Here is a 12,761-nt window from a genome sequence, read left to right as displayed (position 1 = left end):
CCCCTGGGCCGATACCCTGTCCAGTTTATTCGAAAAGAGGAAGAAATATTCGCGAAGACAGGATCGTTCGATTCCAACGAACCATATTCACCGTGACATTTCAAATACGTGTATAAAAAATGTCTAAACGAATCCACCAATGAGAGCAAAAACTACCATTCCTGAAATGACGGAACATTCTTGCCTATTTGAAAGCATAATCGAAAGGACATTGAATGTTTTCGCAGTAACGTAGGTTCGCGCAAAAATAAAGGGTGAACGATGTCGTGAAATCGCGATAGTTGATTCGTCGGTGGTGGCCAGTCGAACCGGAAGTGACGGGTCGATAATCGAGGATCGTGATGAATCACCGTGGGCCCTTATCACTCGGTCCTGTACATCGGTCGTCGTTCTTTTCTCGTCGTTTCGCGAACACACTGAAATCTGTCACGTACACCCCTTTTTCACCCCTTTTTCACATCTGTCTATCTTTCTCTCGGTCCGACGATCGGGGCAAATCGAAGTTATTTTTACGTGACGTCGTCGCCGCCCTGTTAGCCAGCGAAGCGAAGACATAGAAACGTGGTGGTCGGGCACGGACACGGGAGACGAATGACCGGGACCGTGGCTGGATATTTGTTGGCTGTGTTCAATATGTTCCTGGCTCAACATGCTTCGAGAATTTTCTCTCTGAAATACGACGACTGGTTCAATTTTACGACGAAATTGTATCTGGGTTCGTGGAGTAGTCGAGAAATAATCAGGCATAAGAAAATAAGAAGTCAATTTGGATGATGGAGATGTGGTAGAAATCGGGATTTTTGAAAGAATCAGAGATGGTGCGTACTGCCTGACAGAAATTTTAAAAAGAATTTTACTGTAATACAAGTATTCGTAAAAATTTACTTTAAATATTCTTTCAAGATTCTATTTATAGGATATTGTTCCTTGTATGAAATCAGGATATTTTTTGTATTTAACGTTGCTTGTGTTTCTAGTAATTTTCTAGTTGTGTAGTTTAATAACCATATGGCTCCAAACATTGAAGGGTAGGTTAATCCTCTTGACATGAACATTTTCCCATAATGCTCTCATACGTCAAGTTTCATTGCTGTGGGTGTATCAGATTTAGGCGATGTACCGTGTAAAATGTAGACTGTGAGAATGTTACAAGCTGTACTGATCCAGACTTGCCTTACCTTTTGTGCCGATTAAAAGTTTTAATACGAAATTAACTTCTGTTGAAAACATGAGAAGTAGTAAAACATAATTCTGTATGATATTTATACTGCACAGAACTATCTGCGTCTCTGCAAAAAAGCGGACACGTTTGAGTATCTCAAAAAAATTTCGCCATATTATATTTCAATAGATACCCCCATTAACGAGTATCAACACATCTGCTCTATCTCCAAAAATATGTATCGCATAACTCGCATATTTGTTCACCATTTTAATTAGCTCACAGTGTATAAGAAATTAAAGATCAACATAAATTTCGATGAAAGCATCTCTAGGATTTCATTGATACAATAAGAAATCTGAAATTCGTCATTTCGACGGTTCCAGTAATTCTAGTGTTAAGAGACAATTGATAATGAACACTTATTCAGTACAAAAACCTCGGTATTATAATTTTCTTCCCACACAAACACCCAAAAAAACATATTCACCCTACCGTGGCTCTAATAATTTGATCATCCACTGTATTCTCAGCCTCCATAACAATTTACCTATTATTTTCGTACGTTTAGTTTTTATTCAACAAATCTCTTAATATTTACAACAGGGAGTCGTAATTCACCAGAAACACAAAATATTCCACGGTGTTACAATCCTCGAACCAGGGCCCGATACCGATTCACCGAAATCAACCTGTCGCTCAAACCGGAAGCCCTCCTTCCGTTCCGTCCCCGGATCCACCAGTCGTAACTCATTACGCGGGTGGAACGTGTTTCCAGCGGTGTATCGGATGCGCGATAGCGGTGTACGAGCTTAAAGTATGATAAGGTGTGGCTTAACGTTAATCTCCGGAAGAGCTGTCGGTTTCGCCGAGAGGGTTGGAGAGGGGAGAGAGGTAGGGGCTGCTAAATGCACCATCTCCTTGCCTAGCCCGCGTATTCACGACGTCTATATTCTCAGGCATTACGCTCCGTTCGAGCCAGATGCGACCCAGCCGGCTTACTTAGCCGTTTCTATGTGCTACCAGCTCTACTATACCGTGTACATCGCCATCGGCTAGTTCGTGTTCTCTCTCTGTCTCTCGTCAGTCAACGTGAGATCGATAGAAATTTATATTGAGTCGTGAAACGTGAACGGTGACGATGAAGTGCTCTGTTTTGTGGCCTGTATTCGATGGGATTGATTTGTTTCGAAGCCATTTATATTTTATGTCGAGATGTTTATCTTCGATATGGGATTTTTGTAAGGGGCTGTTTGTCGTGGGAATTCGGGGGTACGTGGAATGTACTAATTCTTTATGGTAATTATGACTTAACTTAACCCTTGATTATATTAATATTGTTACGAGGGTGGTCCCACTGCACGACATTTTATTTATTAATTCAAAATTGTAACTCAACATACAAACTATTTGTTCACGGAACTTTGTAGAACGTAATTATGTAACAGATTCGAGATGTGTCCGCTCTCCAAGATTGTCTATCGGAGATTCCCTTGTTAATATGTTTAAACAAATTCTTCTTAGCAACCCTCTCGATTGAACCATCTTCAGACAGATGGATCATAAGGGTCGTTTCACTGGAATGCAGGGCGACTTTCCATGGCGTCGCAGTAATTATAGTTTCACTGGATTAGTACGAACGATAGCCATACGGTTGTTAATAAAGGCTTTGGATGCCCTAGAATTCACTAGGATAATTTATTTCCTTTTTCAGCTAAATTATCCTTTCGAATAATTCCTCTAATATTTCAGATAAATTATCCTATCGAATAAATTCAGTACACCCGTCGCCATAGGAAGTTTACACACATTCTAAATCGCTGAAGGTTTCACGCGACCCATCTAGCTCAGAAAGGACCGCGACGCCAATTTCTCCGCTGTCACGTTATCCGGCCCAGGTGGAAATATTCGATACACCGGATCAGACATCGGCCCCAGTAACGACCGACATTTTTCATCGTATGAATCGTCGGTCCTCGCGGCCCCCACCGCTTCTCATCGTACACGCGGATTTCCGGGGATTACGCTCTGAGACGTTACATTCTCTTAGAATTATGTTCGAGCCGCAGTTTACTTAGCCAGTCTAAATCCTGCCGCCTCTGTACGCAGAATGAAACGGGGTAAAAGAGACACAGAGAGAGAGAGAGAGAGAGAGAGAGAGAGAGAGAGAGAGAGAGAGAAATGGCGAGGAACAAACGAGGGATTCCGGAAACAGAGTTTCGCGTCTCCGATTTATCGGGCCCATTCGAATGGGGCGTTTCCTTAATAAATCTCGTATATTAATTCGGATTTAAAGCACTCGTTATTCCATACAGAATCGTAACTCATCGGGGTAAGCGTTTAATCGAACTGGACCCGGTCCGAGTCATTCGGGGAAAAGCGTTTCGCAGTTTCCGACCATGAGGGGTGGAAGGTAAGCGTTTAATCTGCATAGATTAATTCGATCTGTAATCAAATCTGACCGCCGATGAATTGGACGGTCTCTTCTGGACCGATGTCGATTTCGAATTATCGGTATGTATCGTCGGATTGCACGGCAACCCTCCCCCCGGAATCATATTTGCGAGCGGTGTAACGGTTTCGAATTAACGTTCAAACAATGCAGGAATAAGCCTGGGCTGGGTTCGGTTGCGGTCGTTGTAAGCGAGAAGTCGGAATGTTCCGAGGCTTTTGGAATTGTTTTGTGATATGGAGAACTTCACTATGGACAGGCAATTTGTAAACTGTTCTTTTCAATGAAAAATATTGTGTTTCATAAACATAAAACGGTAACAGATAAAATCTCGTATTTGGATTCAGTAGTATAATATTTCTTATGCTGGTTTTGAAATATCTGAGACAAATTTCACCGAATTCCATGAAAATCAGAGGATCGAGAATTTCGGAGCACAGCAGCCCTCGATCGTTTCCCTGTCTAACCCGTGACACGTTTCTCCTATCCTCCGGCTGGAATATTCCCCGAAAAAATCCGGGAGCAAACAAAGAATAAGCATCCGGAAAACTATCGGGCACGACAGCCTGTGCGACCGAGTTCGAATTCGTGCTCGACGGCGCGCACTCGTGCGTCGAAAGGCAACCGGGGCTTCACGAACGACCGATCCCTCTGAAGCAGCCCTTGAAGGATCGATGGCAATCTCCTCGATACACCAGGCTAGAAAGCCATACCAGGAACAAAAGACCGGCCTGTGGAGCGTGAAGCCGGGGCCAGATGACCCGGTGACACCGCTCGAGATTTCTAATTTCCGGCTGGCTGGAGGTAAACGCCACCCCTCGACAGACGCCTAGCACAGAAAATTCAAGGGTGGTCCTGAGACATTGTGCGACGCCTTGGGACAAAAGCTGACGACACTTTGCGTATCCTCCAGAGGGATATCTGAAGGATCCACGAGTCCCTTTGGAGGGGCCGAAGTCTGCGACCGTTCAAAGTAAAATCGGAAAAATAAGGTTTTCGAGGGAACAAGGGGTGGAAACAGACGTTTCGAGAGATAGGGTCCTTGGGGTGTATCGGCCTGTGTCGGAGGTGTGATGGAAGGATCGCGGAATCCTTCTAAATTGTCACCCCCTTCAGGAGCAACGGGCTTACGGGGTTGAAGAACGCTCGAGCATCCCCCGGAGACGGTTCCAGGAGTTGGGTTTCCTTCGGTGGCTGTTAAAAGTGTTATTTTGAAATATTCTTGACACCCTCGGGGTGTGGTTCGGATGGAATATGTCCTGTGTCGAGCGGAATGTCCGAGGAAATGATCTATCCGTGTACTTTAACGTTTTGAAATGTCTGAATTTAGACATGGGTTGATGAAAGTGCAATAACGATCTCGTTCCTGGAGGTCAGAGGAGCAAATTTACTATCTAGATAAAGAATTTCGAATAGCGAATGAAAGATAAATAGGTTCTTTGTTCAACGTTTTTTTTTTTTCTTTGGAAAATTACTCGATTAAACGTGGAAATTCCAATTTTTGTAATAAGTCAATATTTTGTCTTCAATGGGTAGACACTTGGCAAACAAGTATATAATCTTGTTAACTGTTTGAAAGTCCGGATGACGATCTTAGATACTGTTGCTTTTCAGTAGGTATTATTCGAATAAAATTGTTCCCAACGGGGTCTGTCTTGGGGCAACCGGAATTCAAATATAACTTTCTTAAATTGTTCATTTTCGAGATTCTCGCTTGAGAAAAAATGGAAATTTTACATTGTGAATAGAATTAGCAAATATTATGGTAATGCATGGAGATTTTGTCTGCTGTTAATAGAGAATACCGGATGAATTTTTCATCTCACCCCCACGATTCTTGGGTGTAATGATCGTGGGAGGGTCTGACTTAACGTTGATTCCGCGGATAAGTGTGAAAGAAGATTTAGTTAATGGGTCGAGTGATTGGCTCTAATTATACGAATCCATATGGAGAAGATTCCCAGACTCGAAAATTATTGTCCATTATCGAGATTGTGCAAGTATGTTGATCGTGTAGAGATGCAATCGTCGACCTGTGCAGATAATTGAAAATGATTGCGCACTCGTTCAATTACTGAATTCACACCGAAGGTTGAGAATATTATTCAGCATGTGATCGAAGTGTGGTATAATTGCTATTAATTTCCATTTATCGAATATGCAGTTTCATTTCGTTCCGATCGAGCAAACCCGGATCAGGTCATAGATTTCTTATTTATTTACAAAGAAAAAAGAAAAATACAGTTTAGTCTTGAAAATATTCCTCATCATTTTCTGCACATTTACGCCATTTCTGGGGCAGTTGACGAATTCCCTCTTGAAAAAATGCTGGCAATTTGAAGTCAATTATTAACTGTAGAGGCCACGAATTAATTTGTACTCTTAATAACATCGCAGCATCATTTAAAACAAGATCAACAGCCTCTATTAACTAAACGCATATATATTCGACGATTTATAGCCTAAAAAACGTAATAAAATGTGTCTGACTCCGTACGGCCTTTTTCACTGCAGCAGTGAACGTGTTAATTCGACATTACTTGGCAATTCATTTATTCGCCAGGTCCTCTAATTATTTCGAGCATTTCATAACGAGAAATATTCTCACCCGCGTCGACGTGACTGATGTTCCGGCATCGAACGAAATGTCCGAGAACGAAACGGTGTCTTTCACGTACTTCAGCGTTTAAGGAGACGGCGCCCGGCTCGCGAAAGGGGAGCACGTTGATAAAAAATGAAAGAATGGTTCTGTGCCCGGAGGTGAGGTCTCGATGGCTCAAAGGAAGATCTGAAATGAGTTTCTCGTGGAACAAAAGCGGTCGTTGGGGGAGGGGGCGGAGCGACGTTTGGTCACTGGGTCGTCGCGATCTCGCGATTTTAATTCAATATTCAAAACGCTCGGTTGAAAAGCCGACTCGAGGGAGAGAGAGATGATTCCCTCGTCCTTCACTCTTTCTTCCGTGCTGCCTGAAACGAGGAAACTAACCGACGTGATTCAGAAGCCGTGAACCAGAGAGGGAGCCTCACGAATCGTACATCATCGCGCAATGAGCGAACGTTTCCCATCCGTCTGGACGAAACGTATAAATTGTTAGCCCGAGATATCGGGTCAATTTGATCGAAAGCGTTCGTAGCTTGCCGCGAGAAGTTGAACCATAAATCTTCGCGGAGAACGCGGAACGGTTTCGAACTAATAATCTACCGGGGAAGATCCTTCCAAATATTAAATGGATCACCAGAAGCGATTTCTGTTTCGGGTGTGTTATTACGTTTCGTGAAAATGCAACACTTTTGATTTACTCTCGATCAGTGGTCCGCGGATTTGTTCAAAATGTAATGAAAGTGTGCGAACGATAAGTATCCGTGTCTACGTTGTATTATTTCAAACTTTCTTCATTCTCCTTCACACTTGGATTTACATTATCCTTTAGAATCATCTGACTGTCCCAGAGATGGCACGAGCGTCATTCATCTTCAATCTGAACTCTTTAAAACCATATAAAATCTTATAGAACCTTCATTGAACACCGAACCGAATGGACAAACCTTCAGACTCGAGAGATCGAGTTCTTTCGAGCGAAATTAACTATCTCCACGGAAGTTCTCGATGCCGAAACTTTCCAAATGATCCTCCTGTCACCGTTACGAGATCCGATCGAGTCACGTGGAAATACCGAACGATCGTCGAATTAACTGAAAATAATCACCCAATCCCCAGTCAGAACGCGAAACTTTGTTGCCCTGTGGCCGCGATATAATTCTCCGCGTCCGATTAACGATTCTTTCGAAAATTAATCCACGCCAGCCACACGGCTGATTACCGAATTACCCAGTGAATCAGTAAAAATCTGGGGAATATTCGTCGGAGGAGAACGTGAAGGCCAGGCCGCGTTAATCGTCCGATTAAATGAATTCCGATAAATTAGCCGGATTATGAATTCCCCGTATTCGTCGATATACAGGGTGAGCCATTCGAAGGGATACACGCAATTATCTCCTAAACTATTTAATATAGAAGAAAATATTTCAAGCAAAACCTATTTGATTTCAAGGGGGAGATTTTGTGGTGATCACAAATCTTATGTATAATCCCGATATTAATTATCGATTTGATGTTATAAATCGATGAATTTGCCATGGAAGTGGCTTCACATCTATCCGAATAAAAATACATGATTCCATTTGAAAAAAAAAAAATGGTCACCTTGAAATCTCGAAGGCAGACTATCTAAAATTTATGACCATCAAAACATATCCTACCTTGAAATCAAGTAACCTTTACGTCAAACATTTTATCCCGTATCAAATAGTTTTGGGGATAATTGCGTGTATCACTTCGAATGGGTCGTCCTGTATAATTATATAGGTTATATAGCGTGGTCCGTAAGCGATTATCGATTGCCCACGCGTTCGCCGGTTGGCGTCATCGGTACGGGTAGATCGGTGATCTCGATGACGATAGGGAAGAGGCGAATTATCGACGCAGCGCCGGGGTTAAACGTAGACAGAGTCGTCCGACAAACAGGGGCTGTTTGCGTTCTCGTTAGGATACCGCCCGCGAACCGATCTCGATGAATTCGACCTTCCGCCAGCCATCGCTGAAGTGGAGGATCGATCGATCCCCGTGGCCAACGGCACAATCGATACCCGCCCGCCGGGCGATACCTCTAGATACGGTCAGGGGGCGCTCTTGAAGGCGAGATATTGGTCCAGATTCACGCTAATGATGCTACTAATCCGGGGATTAATTCTGAAAGGGCTGGACTTGAAATTGGAATTACTTCTTTTTAAATTATTAATGAATGCTTCGAGATTACCTTGGCTTAATGTAGGTCCGTAATTATTTTCAAGATTACTATTGAGGTTTTCAGTTTTCTTTTATCGATTCTATACTACTTTTTGACATAATGCTTCTGTTGGTACATGTAAGAGGTCACGATAGTTCAGATCTCTAGAATAAAAATAACTAGTAATACTATTTAACCCGTTGGTTTACGATCTTTTTTACGACTGTACTCCCCAGAACTTTTTATTATTAATAAATTTCCAGATACAACAATAATTCTATTCTTATTGTAAGTATACATTTATTCCAAATGTTAATTAATAATTAAGACTCTCTATGATTGAATTTACGTTCATTCATTCCTTGTTTTAGTTTCTATTAAAGTAAACAATGAATAAAGTGGACAGTATTTGACGAATTAGAATGGGTTCCGTGTGTTATATCAACGGCCAGTGTCCTCGTTTCCGCGAAGATTTGGATTTTCGTCGACGGGACCCGAGTTTCCGGCGCGATTGGAATGTACAGAAGGCTTATTGAATTAGACCAAATCTAGAACAAAGTCTGGCCAAACGTATACACTGCACTAATCCCATTGACCTGGGCCGCGTTACATACACGCGGCCGGCGGAACTACCGGCGGCGATGTTTGATTTGCGGTAACAATGGTATTGTTTTTCACGGTTGAAGTAACCGCAATCAAACACTACCATATTCTGGGGAAATATCGTTCGATAAACATTATTTTATCCATAGATACATAAATATTCGAGTTTTCAACCTGACGTCCAGTACGAAAATTTAAAACATACATACTTCTTCTCCTTTGCTTGACCTCAATTTCAAGAGACAATAATCCTTCGAATTTCGATAACTACGTTATCATTCTGCAATTGAGATCTTGTAGCTTTTTATGCTTCAAACATCTCACTAATAGAGTACGTTTTCAAGATTTCTCTAAAAAACGACTTTCCAAAACTATCATACAATCAAATATCATCAACTTAAACTCGACATACACTCCCGCTTATAAATATGTGAGTACTTATCCAGTCTGCAATAAATATCACAAGATATTACGGAATTACTGAAAGCCCGAAATAAATATTGTTTACAGTATATTAAAGCTCAATCGACAAAGCTCATGATACAACGAGACAAAAAACAAGGCTTAAATTAATTTTCATACATACAATTATCTTTTCTACGATTCCATTTTTTCCTACAATTTCTTCATACATACAAGATCTCCTAATACTTATGAACGGTAGTGTACATAAAAGTCCCCAAGAGTGGATTCAAACAGTGCAAATTAATTATCCGTTCGTAACCCTGAGTTGCGCGTTAAAATGATCAAAAATATTCATACATGTCCCGAACACAGCCAGGTAGCTGAGGATATGGAAGAGCCTCCGTTTCCCCGGGCAGACTGTTAATAGTCGCGTTGTTGTTTATCGTGGAAGTTTGGATCGGTTTTGCACGACGGCGGCGACGACGACCTTGCTCAGATTGGAATTGTCCCGGTAAATTGTTCCCGGGAGTTGAATTATAACGGTCCGCCCGTTCGCGGCAATTCCATTTGCCGACTTTATTGCGTTAACCGACGGGACGAGCACGACCACGGGAACAAGAGAGATAGAGAAAGAGAGTGAGGTGTCCCGCGGATAGGACACGCGATGTCTGTGGAAGTAGCAGCGGCTAGGAGACGATAGATCAAAAGGCTTTGTCGAGATCCTCTCTCGTAGGCCTGGTCTTCCAATTCCGTGATAACAGTCGATTACTCTCACACGTCTGCGCCACGGTCTGTCAATGGGCCATTTCGAGTGATCATGATCATCATCACATGGTGATCGATATAAGTCGATACCAGTGCAGGGATAAAAATCCAACCAGGGGAGTAAGTACACTAGTGTCCACTTAGTGGACAGTAGGCCTAAGTCCACCGAGAATTAATTTACAACAGGAGGAAAACCCTGGAACGATTTCTGGGTCGTGTGGCGATCCTGGGAGCGCGCAATGCTTTGAGGGCTCGGACCGTGGAGTTAATATTGGCATAACTTTGTGCCGCGAGATGGATTTAGAATGTTGGACGGGGTTAGGGAACTGATGAAACGTGGCTTTTTGGGAGAAGACTCTGGAACTATTCGGTGGTTACTACCTGTGACTAGGGATGAATCGATACAAGTAAATACGAGTATTTAATCGATACTTTTGTTTCAATACCGAATACCTTTGGTATCGATACGTACGGTTGCGATACCAAGTAGCTATCGAAAAAAAGTACTCGAATGGAGTGAGTATCGACCCATCAACATTTGATATTGTAATTACTTTCTACATAAAACAATGTTGTTTATATTAATAATTAAGGAATGTGTATTTAAATATTTTCAATATTAATATAGGTATATAGGACTATATATTTAAATAAATATATAGAGTATAGTATTGTATTTTATTTTCTCTCAAGGTATAAACAACTCTTGTGTTGGGTATCAAGGTTAGGATAATATAATTCGATACAAACAGGTATCAATACTAGAAATCTTGGAGTACTTAGGAGTACAATATGCAATTTACTTCCGTTTATCGTATCACTTAATTCTCCCGAATTCGACCCAACTGCCAAGGAGCCATTCAGTCACGTTCGCGATCGTAAAACAACACTGTGACTTATTACATAGCCGCAGAATGATTCATCGCCTCCAAAGACATCCCGGACACTCGTTTCAGACGGCCATTAAACTATCGCCACCGTATCGTCGATATTTCGCCGCGAATCGTGCCGCGGTAGCTTCTCGGTGATTTATGTTACATTAGATCGCGGCCTCGTAAAGATCGGGTAAAGGGGCGGTTTTCAACGTTCCCCGTGAACGCTATTCCCTGGCCCATCTGATTGAAATGCGATCGCACGAACGCGGACCAACGGTGTATACCAACTACGTTTAAATGTCCTTCTGTTCGTGTGGCCGCCCGAAGACGAACGGACGTTTACTCTGAGTATTTTTCGTGACTGCAATACCATCATCCCTCGGCCGCGAACACGGATTACGTTGATGTTTCATTAACCCCCGGGAACGTCCGTTGTCCCGCTGGTAATCAGGTACCGACGAACTTGGAGCAATTAATCGTACGACCACCGCATCGATTAAACAGCCGACGTCACCGGTATCGATCGCAGAGGGGCCATTTGTTACCGGTCAAGAAAGGATCGTCGGACGAAAATCAACACCCCTGTTTTTGTTCGGGTTTGGATCAGGCTTTGATTACACCGAGCATCTTTTTCACTGTAGACAGGCTTAGGCTTTAGATTACCCAGAAAAATCCATAACAAAGTGTCAAACACTTCGCAGTCGTTTCTCACAAAGGAGCCCAGTCCAGTTGCTTCCATCCGACTTCGATTAAATTTTCACCAAGGTGGTCCACTTTTACCGCCACAAGCAAAAAGCTCGAGCCATCCTTCTTAGCGGTATTCACCACTCCGCCGGCGATATATCCGGGTCTCCTTATCTCTTATAGACGGGGATCGCCCGGAAGTATAGAGCTGCCTTCGCGGAATTCCGCAGGACTTTCATCGACGTTACAATAACTGCAATATATCCGACCCGCGGGGCTGTTCCTTCGCGATACCGGAGGACGGGTCCGCGGCTTCCGTGGATGAAAAGGAGGGTTGTACGGAGACTGGGATGAGAAGACAGGAGTTGGATGTTAAGGGTGTGAGGTGGACTGCTCCGCCGACGATGGTACAACAATGCCCGGGAATATAAATCTAAATCCCGGCCGCCGCCGCCGTCGCCATCCTTCCTGCCCTCCTTGCCAGCCGTCTCTCGCCGTGGTCTCGATCTTCGCTCCTTTCAGTCCCTTCCATTTCTTTCGCCTCTTATTCATCCCCCCCAGCCTGCCTACTTTTACCCGTCCAGACCCGATGCATGCGCCAACCCTTTCTTCTTTCCGTCCCGTGTACCCACGTCGACGTTTATTTCGCCTCGTTCCAACAACGTCTGCTCTACTGGCTACTTCTCTGATTCGATAAGTTTTTATCGTTGTTTCGTTAAGCTCGTTTGAACTGTCGTAGCAACGATTGCTCGTCTTCCTCTCGGTTTTGTGGCGTATTTTTTCAATGTGCTTGACCTGCTTATGGGGTAGTTGTTATAGTGTGGGGATATAAAGAGAAAATATCGTTCAGAGTTTGATTGAGAGGAAGTAATTTTTTCTTGGAATGAATAAAGATGATTTGATGTTTTTCATCTACGGTATATATGTACAAATATTTTGTGAACGTTACTCTAGGATGTACATGTATAGGATATTTCCGAAATGGTGGTAGAATCCGAAAGGATGAGACTCTACGTGCAAAAATAAGT

The sequence above is a fragment of the Dufourea novaeangliae genome, unplaced genomic scaffold (genome assembly GCF_001272555.1).
Source record: "Dufourea novaeangliae isolate 0120121106 unplaced genomic scaffold, ASM127255v1 scaffold125, whole genome shotgun sequence".
In the NCBI taxonomy this organism is placed as follows: Eukaryota; Metazoa; Arthropoda; class Insecta; order Hymenoptera; family Halictidae; genus Dufourea; species Dufourea novaeangliae.
The sequence above is the reverse complement of the archived record's forward strand: the minus strand, read 5'-3'. Positions refer to the sequence as shown.